Source organism: Diceros bicornis (assembly GCF_020826845.1).
Source record: "Diceros bicornis minor isolate mBicDic1 chromosome 30 unlocalized genomic scaffold, mDicBic1.mat.cur SUPER_30_unloc_5, whole genome shotgun sequence".
Taxonomy (NCBI): Eukaryota; Metazoa; Chordata; class Mammalia; order Perissodactyla; family Rhinocerotidae; genus Diceros; species Diceros bicornis.
The window spans coordinates 2,026,327-2,038,412 of record NW_026690903.1 but is presented as its reverse complement, the minus strand read 5'-3'; the positions used below and the strand labels follow the sequence as shown (position 1 = coordinate 2,038,412).

The window sequence follows — 12,086 nt, the reverse complement described above, 5'->3', positions numbered from 1 at the left end:
CCTGTTTTAAAGAGTCGTGATTTCAAGTGGACAGAGAGTTCTGTTGCTGCAAAGCAAACACTTGAAAATCTTCAATTTGGTTCAAGCCAGGGTCTGGCACTTCGGGAAACTGATTCCTGAAGCAGAACCACTGGCCTAAGTTTCCAGAAAGACTCCATGCCTCCCAACCAGGTCAGAACCTGTCCCCAGGGTTCATCGTCTCCCAGGAGGTCCCAGCTTACTGAAGGGCAATGGCAGCCCTGTGGGGGGGTGTCTGGTCCACAAAGGTGGTGCTCTCATGGAGAGAGGCCTACCCACCTGGACACCCATCTCCATGTCTTTTTTAAACGCTGAATGGAGGGGCTCTGCATTGCCCAGAGGATGGCATGGAGTGAAGACAGGTTCCTCAGGCCTTGGCACTTCTAGGGAAGGGAAGAGAATGTGTTGTGAGGGGGAACTGGAGCCCTCCTTCCTCTGGCTTCTGTCCCCTCATGGACGTCTCCTGTCCTGGATGAGACAGAGGCTCAGGAAACCCGGGAAGAGCACAGCTGGACCCTGATGAGGAATACTCCCAGGGAGGGGGATTTTAGCTCAAGCCAAGGAAGGAGCCCAGGATGGGGTGAGCTTCCTACCACTGGGACCAGGAGTCAGGTCATCGAGGCCATGGCAGGAGGGGCCTAAGGATTATGCGAAGGCTCAGATCACAGACTTCAATCCTGAGAACTGAGTAAGGAGAAGGAACTGTTCCCATGACTCCAGAGAGGGGTTCCCAGGGCCTCCCACATCTAACCTTGGCCACCTGGATGCAGAGCTCCACCACCCTGGCCCTGTCCTGGGCCGTCATGCTCGGGTCCCCGAGGCAGGTGGTGAAGACACATTTGACCACTCTGCTAAAGTGGGTCATGGTGGCATGGATATTGGGTGCAAGGTGCTCATTGGCCCTGTTGTCCCACTGGGACCAGATGGAGTCCAGGAAGTCATGGGACATCACTTTCTTGAAGAGATCCTGGGGAGGACAGGGAGTGTCACTCAGCCCTGCCACAGCCCAGCTCAGCATCCGCAGCCCCCAGTCCCAGGCCAGATCAGTGATGAGAGCTGGAGCTCAGGAAGCTGAGAATGCGGCCTGAGGCTTGTGGGAGTCCCTGGGTGTTGCCTGTGTCCCCTGAGGGTACCCAGCACAGGATGACCCAGGACCCAATACTGTGGCCCAGGGAAGTGGCATTTGCTCACCGCCCAGTCTCACTTCGTCCAAGCACCAGAACTCGGCTCCTGCTTGACCATCTCTAGGGGCATCTTCCACCCATTCTGATCATCCTGGGGTCTGACTCCTCTTTCAGATGCACATTCCCCCAAGGGAGCAACAACCACGGGCTTTGTTTGTCTGCCATGTAGTCATGTACACATGAGGTGCCTAATAAGTGCTGAGCCTGTTGAGGCGTCCTGGGCAAATGAGTGAACTACCCAAGGACCAGACAGCACTTCAGTGTGCTTCCCTCCCTTACCAAAGCACAGAATATGCCCAACTTTCTCTCTGCTGCACCTCATCCATCTGTACAGCCACTCTGCATGGCAGCTGCTCTCAGTGTCCATCTCTACTGTCCACATGAGGACAGCAAAGGCTTGGGAGTTAAGAAGGCTGCTCAGGTTACATGAGGGTAAGCAGGGAAGCTGGACCGAGATCATGGGATTCTGGATCAGGAAATGGCAGGTGTGGGGCAGCTCATGGCACAGGGAAGGCCGGCCCCATCTGCCCTGAGAGCCCCACTGCTCACCACATCCATCAGTGTCAACTGCTCTGCCACCAGCTGGGGAGGGAACTCCAAGAAGTCAGGCTTCTCCTCCCTCAGAAGGTTCTTGGTGGTCACGTCCCAGGGGCAGGTGTGTTCTGGGGCTGGATCTGGCTCTGCTGTTATCTCTCCAGGTGGAGGGAGGATTCTCCCTGGAGACAATGGTCCATCTGACTCCTGCTCAGGAGCTGGCACTGGGGCTGGAGCTGATGTTGGTGGTGGCTCTGGCCCTGGAGGGACTGATGGAGGTGACGGTGGCTCCAGCTCTGGCACAGGTGGTGGAACTAGAGCTGGAGCTGGATCTAGCCGTGGAGCTGGCCCTTGCTCTGGCTCTGGAGCTGGGGGGAGCTCTTGAGATGGTACTGCAGCAGGAGAAAGAAACAGTGTCACTCAAGTAGCTGACTTCCCCTGTGCCTGTCAAAGACAGGAAAGACCCCACTGCCTTGAAGGGAACAAAGCCTCTGAACACTCAGCAAATTTTCTTCCCAGACTGCAGTCACCTCACCTTCCAGCTCTGCCTCAATGGGCCGTGGATGCTCCAGCTGGACCTGGAGAATGTAGGCGTGGCCCTGCAGCCCCGAGCCAGGCAAGCTGACATGCAGAGAGGCCAGCTTCACCCTGAAACAGGGATAGTGCAGTGGTTCCCAGAAATCCTGCCCTGGGTCCAGGCAGGTTCCCACCAGAGAAGAGATGGCACTGGGGGAGGCAAGTGGGCAACAGAGTCAGAGGCCTGGCCTTTCCCTCCACACTTCTCCCCCAAGGCACCTGGCTTGGGACTGGGCGCCTATGCCTGCCCCTTCCCATCTAAGGGAGATCCCCAGGGCAGCAGTGGTCCCTGTGACGCTATCCTCGCAGTGGCAGGCCTGCTTATACAGCAGGTTGAACACAGATTCTGTCGTGACTCTCTTCTCGCTGCCACTCTTCTCCCAAAGGGCTGGGACACAGCCCAGCCCAGCCCTCCATGCAGTTGTACAACTGGACTGAGCACTGAGGCAGATTTGTGAGCAGGTTGCTCACAAATCTCCTATCTTGGGCCTGGAGGTTGATTTCAGAAGAGGTGGATGTGGGGAGGCAGATTTTGATGGGTCTGTGGTGGGAATGGGTCTCTTGGGGACAACTCAGCCAAGCCACCCCTCTGATTTCCAGGGGTCCTGACACCCATCCAAGCTCTTTGAGTCCTGTCCTCTTGGATTGGAAGACACCAGACCTCGGCCTTTCCATGGAAATCAAAAGATGCGTGAGATGTGGGTTCTGACAGGCCCGCCCCAGCCACAGCCCCCATCTCTCCCTCCACGCCTTGTTCTGTAGAGACAGGAAGCCCTTCTTCGGGACCCAAAGACCACTCACGTTTTCAGATGGTCCTGCGCTCTGCTATCCTGGCTGGAATAAGGAAAGATGCCTCTAGATGTAAAGGAGGCTATCAGGGCACCACTTGGGATGTATGATGGAGGACAGGACCTGCAAATGATGTCCAATGTGACTGTCTGACTCTCAGACGACAATTGAGGCCCAGCGATTGTATCTCCTTTATTCACTGAGTTTTACTAAGTGTCTCCAAAAGTCCTGCATGTAGTAGGTGCTTAATCTACATGGTTGCATGAGTGAAGTCCAACCAGAACCATCTCAGACACCTGAGTGGGACTGGGGCCCCTCTGCTGCCACAGAGATCCCTGATTGGCTACCACAAGGAAAACGACCAGGACCAACTGAACAGAATCTCCACCTCCTTGACAGGGTGGTTTCCATGTGCTTTTCCAAACTCAGAAAGGCCACATCCCAGAAAATGATGAGGCAGACTACTTTTCGTGACAAAGAGAGAAATAATAACCATGAACAACCACAGCATGTCTACAGCCCTCTCTGCAGATTCAGGCACCAGGTAAGCACCTGCCATTGCTGATCCCATTAGTCCCTACAAGATCACCATTAAATTTATGCCTCCCACACTTTTCAGAAGAGCAAACTGAGGCTCCGAGTGATGCGGGGATTTGCCCAAGGTACAGAGCTGGCAGAGGGCAGATTCACCACTGTGCTGAGGAGGGAGTGGCTACTCACCTAGTAAACAGCTGGTCCAGGACCCGGTAGGATGTGTCTGAGGCTGATTAGTTGACCATGAAGGTGGTGAAGTTGGAGATGTTCCTACTCAGGAAAGCTGGTGCCATGGACTCTGTCAGCTTCTCCATTATGCTGCCTGGAGGGCACACATCCTGCAGGACTCATTTAAATTCACAGTGGACTCATGCTCACACTGGGGGAGAGGAGGAGGGACGTACAGTCAGTGACACCATAGTGAAACACCAGGAAGACGAGGTGACTTTCTACCCTCCTGTGTATCTTGTGGGGTGGAGTGGAGGTCCAGATTCCTTTGGGAGTGGTACTGTGGGGCACTCTAGTGGGAAAATTCTGGGGCAGCGGTTCCCAGCGGAATCTCAGATTTGAGTCTGGATTCTAGTACTGCCTTGATCATCTCAGGATCCTGGGTGTGAAGACCCCTCTGCACCCACACTCACCTCAGACCAGCCCTAGTCATTAATGGACTGGTGCACCTGAGTCCACTCCAGGGAGATGGCAAACTGGAAAGCATCCACCAGCTCCTCGACCATCTCCTGGGTGCAGCTCTGCAGTGACAGTGCGCAGCACTCAGGCCAGGGGGGATCAGGGGCCTGCCTGGACTTTGCCACAGTGGGAAACCCCAACACAGATCAGGCACAGAGCGACATCTGCACAGACTCCACCAGGGAAGGAATCCGAGGCACCTTGAGGTCCTGGCATTCACATGCACATAGAGGAGCTTGCTCCCCAGCACTTAACTTCCTCTCCTGCAGCCAAGATCTTGAGTACCAACATGACAGACTGAACGACTCCCACCATCTAGCTTCCTGCTCCTGCCCAGCCTGGATCCTCCACATCCCCAACTTCCCTAACTCCACCTCCCACACACACACACAATGAGGGTCAAGGGGTGTGGGGCTGTTCTTTTGGGATCACAGTTCTGGCCTTACCTAGAGTGGCCTGCCCTGGCCTAAACTGTTACCTGATGGTTCCTTCTGCCAAAAGGCCACACACATTCGAGGTGAGGGCTGAGCCAACGTCTAAAGTGACTTAACACGCACTCATTCTGGGCTTTCTGGGGGCCAGAGCCTCGGAAAGTCATCGGACAACACCAGAACATCCTGCTGTGTTGAGTGTCTCCACTCAAATGAACTGGACAGGATGCTGTGATTACAATGTGGGTGCCTGGTAACCAGAGTTCTAAGTTCTGTTGGGGGCTGTCACCAAGGAACTGAGGTCACTTCTTCAAGGTTCTATTACTTGACCCCTTACTTCAATGAGACCCACCCAAGACCCCCACTAGGCTGTTGGCTGCTCTCCCTCCTTGCCCATGTCATCTCCATCACTGTACACAAATACCCATCACCAACCTTCCCACAGCTCCTTGGGAGTGGATCCAGGCCCCAGCTTTGAGGAGACAGAGCTGAGGTCAGACCTCTTTTTTCCTACCAGTTCTGTGTCCTGGAAAAGCTGCTGTGCCTCTCAAGATCTCCCCAGTCTCCCAAGCTGCACAATGAGGATTGCGCTAAAAACAGCTTCCTAGGGACCTCATCAGGTGTATATGCGATAATACCTACAACACCTGTGGGCTGGTGTCACATGTGTCTAATGCACACACTTAGAGATGGAAGAAGTACAAGGAGTAGGACATCACATAGAATACCAGTCACAACTTCTCTGGGTCCCAGATGTGTGATCTTTGGTAAGTCACTGCCGCTCTGAGCCTCATTTTCTGGTCTGCATCCTGAAGGGGTTGAAATTAGAGGAAATTCAGACATTGTGATCCACTGGCATTAAGCCTTCCACGGTGCCCTGTTTTACTCAGAATCAGTCCCAAGATCCTCATGTTGGCCTACGTGGTGGGAGCCTCCACAACGTTCCCAATGCTCCTTGCCTCCTGGAATACACATCCTTGTGTCACCACTAAGTGGTCAGTATCTGGCTTCTGAACAACAGAACACAGCCAAGGTGATGGGATGTCACTTCCAAGTTTTAATTACAAAACCTCTGTCACTTCCCACTTACTGACTTACTTGGGTTCCCTACTTACCTCCATCCTTCTGTTTCCATCTCTATCTCTCTCTCTCTCTCTCTCTCTAACTATCCCTCTCTATCAAATCACCAGAACTGGGAATGCAAGTGCTGATGTTGTCAGTTGCACTACGTAGAGGCTCCATAGGAGAGAACTGAGGGAGTTTCCAGCCAACAGACAGACAGGAGCTCAGACTCTCAGTCCAAATAGATCCTGACAAAACCCATGTGAGTGATCTTGGGTGGAAATCTTCCCACATTGGAGCCCTGTGGAGGCCACAGCCCCTGCTTCACAGAGAGTTTGAGGCAGAGGCACCCAGCTAAGCCATGCCTGATGCTTGGCTCACAGAAATTGTGAGATGTTAAATATCTGTACTTGATAGGTGGCAACTTTTGGAGTAATATTGTCACAGAGGAACAGAAAGTAACAGTCTACCATGTCCCAGGATCCAGCCTGATCATCCTCCTCTCTCCACTCCTCTCTCTTCTCAGGCTCCCTCCAGCCACACTGGCCACATTTCTGACCTTCCCTGGTCAAACTCGCTTCTTCTTGTGAGTCTCTGCACCAGGGAGCCTTCTCCTTGAAGCACTAACTCTTCCCAGACATACGCAGGGGTGCTTACAGTGTCATTCTGGTCACAGCAAAGGTCTGAAATGCCTCAGGGCAGCCTTTCAGAACCTCCTAGCACAGTCTCTACCATCACAAATTTCACATCCAGAAGATCATTACATGATTTCCTCCTCCTTCCTCCCATTGAGATAAAATGAGTGCATGAGGAAGGGCTGTCTGCTTTCGCTGAAGCAGAGGCAACTCCTTCTGCTTATACCAGGCACAGGACTGTCTCTTCCAAGCCGAATTTTTCCCACCACGAGTCTATTGTTTAAGGAAACCATCATTCCCTCTATTTCATGGGTCTGGTTTCCCCAAGAACACAGTGAACCATCCCCTCTCCCTGTGCTGCATCACCATAAACCCACAGCCAAAAGATAAACACCAGGTTAAAACACCACCAGATCCTGAATTCAGTCATTGCTGAGACCCTCCCATCAATGTTGTCATTCAATGGTGACTCCTGAGGACACCTTTCCCCTGAGACCCACTCCCAGCCTGTCTTCAGCTTCTTATATCAACACTGAGATTTCCTCAGAGTCCTCCCAACCTGGGCAAGAAACATTCTGACATGTTCTCTGTATTAATTTTCAGAGACTGGAGACATTGATAGATGTAATGTGAGTGTGTATGTGCAGTAGTTTCTACGCAGGTATTCTATTTTTCAGACACAGATAAAATAGTGTGGCTACTCAATGCACCAAGAAAATGGATAACTGATCAAAGTTTTTCATGATGTGAAGTCTTTAGAGAGTAAATGTCATGGTTAAGAGCACAGACTATGGAGCTAACTCCTCACGTCCAAATTCCAGCTCAATCCCTTATTAGATATTTGTATTGACTGAGTTCTTTACCTGATTGGTGCCTCAGTTTCTTCATCTGTCAGTTGGCAATAATGCTCAGCATACATATTTTGCAGGTTTATGGAGAGTATTAACGGAGTTAATGTTTGAAAAATGCTTGGAACACCTAGTGTATTACCAGTGCTGTACCTATATATTAGAAATAAAATTTAGAAATTCTTCTGACGCTGCTTGTGAGCCCCAGAGGGTTAGCCTGTTGTCTGGATGTATGCAGAAATCACTCCAAGACATACGATGAATAAATGATTGAACAACATTGGCGAATGCATTACCAATGTCACCTATGTCATCCTACAGGCATTCCTAAGCCGAACCACTGGCAGACATTCCTGCTCTGTCCTGCATCACATTCCCTGGAGGAATCACTGGGGCTTCTTGGACCCTGGTAACCGTGCCCACTAAAGGTTCTTTTCTGTCAGCAAACCCCAGTCTTTGTCCAATTGCTGCAGCTCACAGGTTCTGCACTCTGATCCCTGTCTTCACTAGAGCGAGAAGTGCCATCCCCAGAGTTGGACACACACAGATCCTGAGCCTTGGAGAAAATGATTCCCTGGCCCTGGGGCAGGTTGAAGAGCTCAGGGACAGAGTGGGATTTGGGGAAAATCCTCCAGGTGTTGTCAGAAGGGATGGAGGCAGGGGATGTGTCAGCAAGGACTGGTCTGGTTGGTGGGCCTTGGTGGTTAAATAGTAGGGAGGCTGGGAAGTTTCGTAGGTTCTAGCATAATACAATCAATATGACAATCATGAAATCAGAATCAGCCTAATTAAGGCCAAATTAACACAATGTCAGCTGTTCCCTGACTCTCTAATCGAGGAGTGACTTATAATAAGGGTATTCGTGTTCTATCATCTCCTTTTCATTGATTGGCTAGAGTAATTATTCTTTACATAGCCTGTCTATTTTTACATAGTAAAGAAAATGTGAGTTTTAAAACAACCCTCCTCGGAAAAGTCTCCCTAACATATTGAAAAAATAACAGAAGCCAGGACAGGAAATTCGTCACATATCTTGAGTTTTAGTCTCTGGTTTTAGATCTTCCTAACTGGTAAATTACCTTGACTTCTGCCTTCTTTCTTGAGATTAGTTCACTTAGGACTAAGTAGGAGTGCAACCTCATGCCATGGGAGAAGAGGTGGGACTCTAGGAAGAGGTTTTTTTCATTCTGTCAGTGTGTCTGTGTGTCTGTGTGTGTGTATGACAGTTTTTACTGCATCTTGCAGTGTGGGTCAGTGTAGACTCATTTTCTAGGGAAAAAATTTCCCTAACCACTGTCTCTGGACTTTATTTTCACTGATGGCTTCAACAGCACTGTCCCATAGTAACATTAAGCACTCTATATTATCGAATTTAATTTTTTTCTTAACAGCCACATTTTAAAAAATGAAAGCCAACATGTGAAACTAGTCTTAATAGTATATTTTAACCCACTATAACCAAGATATCATCAATGTGGGTGCACTCTACACAAAACTTCATAATGAGAGAGTTTACATTTTTTTCATGGGTTTAATAAATCCAGTGTGTACTTCCCTCTTACAGCACAATCTCCATTTGGAAGTTGAGTTTTTTCAGACATATTCTCCGTACTGAGATTTAATGTTCACAGTTGTCAAATAACAGTCAATAGGAGTGGGGTGGATGATAATTTCACTACTGACTTAAGCTCTATTGGAGCTATGAACACCAACTGGTCAATGGGCTTATTAAATGAATAGTCATATAGTACAGAAGAACGGTATGATTTGGGATTTAGAAAAAGACTGGGGACAGTGTGTCCTGACAGGGAGCACCAGGGATTTTGTTGTTGAGAGAGACAAGGACAAAATGAGAATAAAGTCATACTCATAAGTGTCTAACAACATGGGGGAGAAGAAATGACCTGCCGTAGTCCTGAGTTTTGACCTCGAGCTTTCTGTTCTTGACCCAAATCTCGTTGATGATGTCCCAGGACACAGGTTGAGATTAATCCCCACAGGGAGAGAGGGAGGGTAGAAGTACAAGGCATCTGACATAATTGTCCTGGGAAGGCAGGCTTCGTTTATCACTCTGATCCACAGTCACAATTTATTTTTATAGGGTAAGAGGAAAAGAAGTATGATGGTCAAATCATCACAGAGGAAGCGACATAATTGTGGAAACCAATCCAACCCAAAGCCTGGTTTGAGCATCTCCATCCCTTTGAGGATGTCCAGTTACATATTCAAGAGGCCAGTTACTAGAATCTCATCCTATCCTGGCAATGAGGTCAGATGCCATCAAAGGGAGGAAACCTTGGAGCAGCCCCAACAACTCTGCTGGCAGAAGAGACTGCAAGGTCTCCAGGCCTGCAGAGTGCAGGAGAACTGTTAAGTCCTTTGGACCTTGCCAAAGCCCTGCTGAATCTTGCACTTAGTTGCACAGGTGCATCCCTGTCATGTGTGCTCGCAGGTGGTCTGAACTTCAGTACCATGCCCACCCCTGCCTGGTCTTCAGATTCAGCAGAGACGATCCCAGGAGCTGCTCTGTACATCCCACAGCTCCTTTGCAAACAATTTCTCGTGACTGAGGAAGATATCAGGAAACAGGAAGAGAAAGTGAAGACAGCAAGAGAGAGCCTGGCGGTAGCATTCATGCAGACAGACTTGCTAGTGAGGCAGGGAGATTGAGGGGCCAAGAAGGATGTCCCGACAAACATGATGAAGAAAAGACAAAACGGTGCAGATGACCTGGAGCTCATTCTAAATTAATGCCTCTGCAGGGGTCCTGATGTCTTCTTGCTTTGAGCTCTTGAAACTTTAATATATACCAATAGTTTTCTTTTCTTTGATTCCTTTGCATGACAGAGAAGATACAGACAGTGAACCTTCTGAGGTGAGAGATTGGGTTTCAGGTGAGGAGAGAAAGGATTTCTTTCTTTCTCATTTTGTTCTCTCATTTTCCTTTCCTGAGTGTTATGCATTTGTATTTTAAGATCAACAGAGAGTTATCACAGTCAGGGGATTCTTTCGATTTTGCCCTCACAGTCACAGAGAAAAATTACATAGTCCAAATGGATTGTCCTTTTTGTGTAATATTCCAATAGATTCCAACATAATATTTCACGAAAGAGCTGTTATATCTGTCTTCTCAAAAAAGACACCTACTTCTGGGTCTCTATTTTTCTGGTATTTGTTGCATGTTGAATCACAGCCGCACATAATGAAATACTGTATTTTCCCTTTTTTTAGATTTATATGTGTTGGAAGTTTCATTCATGAAAATTGATATGCCATTGTGGTATCCTGTTGTCAGGAGAACGACTGTTTTCAGCATCACAAGTCTCACAATAAGCCAGTGTGTTGGGATTTGTCTATTTGCCTGATCGAGTATGTTGCACTCTTCAAATCCTCTTTATCATTACCTACTTTTGTCCCACAGATTTATCAGTTTCTGAGAGCAATGTGTTAAACAATAATAGAGTATCTTAGTATTTATATCTTCCCTAAAAAATGAGGTATTTTTTAGCTAAGTCTTCTCTCCTCTATTCTTCCATGTGGTAATCATCTGGAATTTTGGTTCGAATGTGTTTTTAATGTCTTGTTTTAAAACTAATACTAAATTAGACAGACTGTTTTTTCCTTTCCTCGTGACTCCTGTTATGTTTTCCTGGGTTCACATTTCTTCTTCCTGATGTACACTCTTTACCGCTTCTTTCACTGTGGGCCTGTGGGAGGTCAACTTTGAGTCTGTTTGTAAGTCAGATAACATCTTTCTTTCTTTGACACATATTTTGAATAGGTGTTTATTTAGGCTTTGTAGTAATTATTTTCCTTCTTTGTCAACTTATTTAATATATCTGAGCCTCCTTATTTTTAGCTTAAAATGGGAATAAAACCATAAAAATAGTGACTGTAACTAAGATAATACACACAGAGCTTGCCAGTCAAGTTGCTTAGCAGAAATTAGTCAATAATCATAGCTATTATTAATCATTATAATGATATTATTATAATAATGTAATATATAATAATATATTAATGTATAATAATAATTATACATTAATTTATAATTATACTGTACAATGTATAACGTATAATGTATGCAATCATTAATAATATTATTAAACATTATTATCTTCAAGTGTGCATTCTCAGAGAATCACTGATTAAGATTGAGAATGTGAAGCTCACACACAAAAATTATGAGAGAGTGGCATGACTGTGAATTTAATTCTCAGCCCTTCGGTATTTTCACCTGTGGTCGTCTGCACAGTGTGTACAGATAATGTAATCTGTTCCCACAGACCCATGGCAGAACAGCGCAGCCTGCCTCATACCTGGGATGCTCTAGACTGCTTGTTGGGGAGCCTCTGCTGTGTGGCTAATTGGACTCTGTACAGAGAAAGATGAAAAAAGACTCTTTCTGTTCCCTCAGATTTCTCCCCCCGAGTTTTATTCACTTTTACATCCAGAGCAGATACTCTCTTCCCAGAGCCTTGGTGTTACTCTGGGATTCAGGCTTCCCAGACACCTAGTCATTTCAGCTCCCAAGGCCCAAGGTGACTGCAGAGTCATGTCTCACCCATTCCTCCCAACTTGGCCTGTTTCTCATCATGGAGGACCCATGAGTGGGTAGAGGAGCCATCGAGGGAGATTGATCTGGAAGTCCTGGTGAATCTGAGCTTCAGAGAATGAAGCAGAAAAGGGGAACCTGAGACTGCCAGGCCTTCAGTGGGGGAGGAATATGGAGGAACTGAGCAGGGTGTGATGGCTGCACAGAGTCAAGGGGAGGGATGTTTCAAAGTT

The 12,086-nt window shown here is 48.0% G+C and overlaps 1 long non-coding RNA gene across 2 annotated transcripts in view; it reads right to left on the bottom strand.

The window, feature by feature from the left end:
- The window catches only part of LOC131402178 (uncharacterized), a 121,818-nt gene that overhangs the window by 98,356 nt on the left and 11,376 nt on the right, over window positions 1-12,086 (bottom strand). Inside the window, exon 3 of one of the 2 annotated variants that reach the window (XR_009218340.1) lies at window positions 5,502-5,562. The exons of the other annotated variant lie outside the window; for it this stretch is intronic. This is a non-coding gene — a long non-coding RNA (uncharacterized LOC131402178). Of the gene's footprint in view, window positions 1-5,501; window positions 5,563-12,086 lie in introns of those variants that run through there. 2 annotated transcript variants of the gene reach the window in all.